Source organism: Malania oleifera, chromosome 13, assembly GCF_029873635.1.
Source record: "Malania oleifera isolate guangnan ecotype guangnan chromosome 13, ASM2987363v1, whole genome shotgun sequence".
Lineage (NCBI taxonomy): Eukaryota > Viridiplantae > Streptophyta > Magnoliopsida > Santalales > Ximeniaceae > Malania > Malania oleifera.
Genome location: NC_080429.1, coordinates 72,366,337 through 72,366,697, shown reverse-complemented (window position 1 = coordinate 72,366,697; position 361 = coordinate 72,366,337).

Below are 361 nucleotides of genomic sequence, written 5' to 3'. Positions count from 1 at the left end.
CTCAATGCATGTGAACCATTACTAGGAACATAATGTAAACAATGTGTTTAGAGCATATTGATTGTCTGCAGGTGGTATCCATATCTTCTCTTTATTCTGAACATTGAATCCATTTTGGCATCTGAAGTGTGAAAAGGACTACTTGATTGGCTTGGCTGGGTGGGATTAAGATGGGATAATGGTGGTTGTTTGGTGGGTGGTGGGTGTTTTTGTCGGTTTCTTATTCCTTCTCTGATCAACAAGAAATTAAGTTTAGAGATAATTTGCATTGACTGATCAACAACCATGGCTATAAAAGAGGGAGAAAACACAATTGTCCCCAAATGGTTCCAGTATGGGCATTAAATTTAAAAAGCGATCT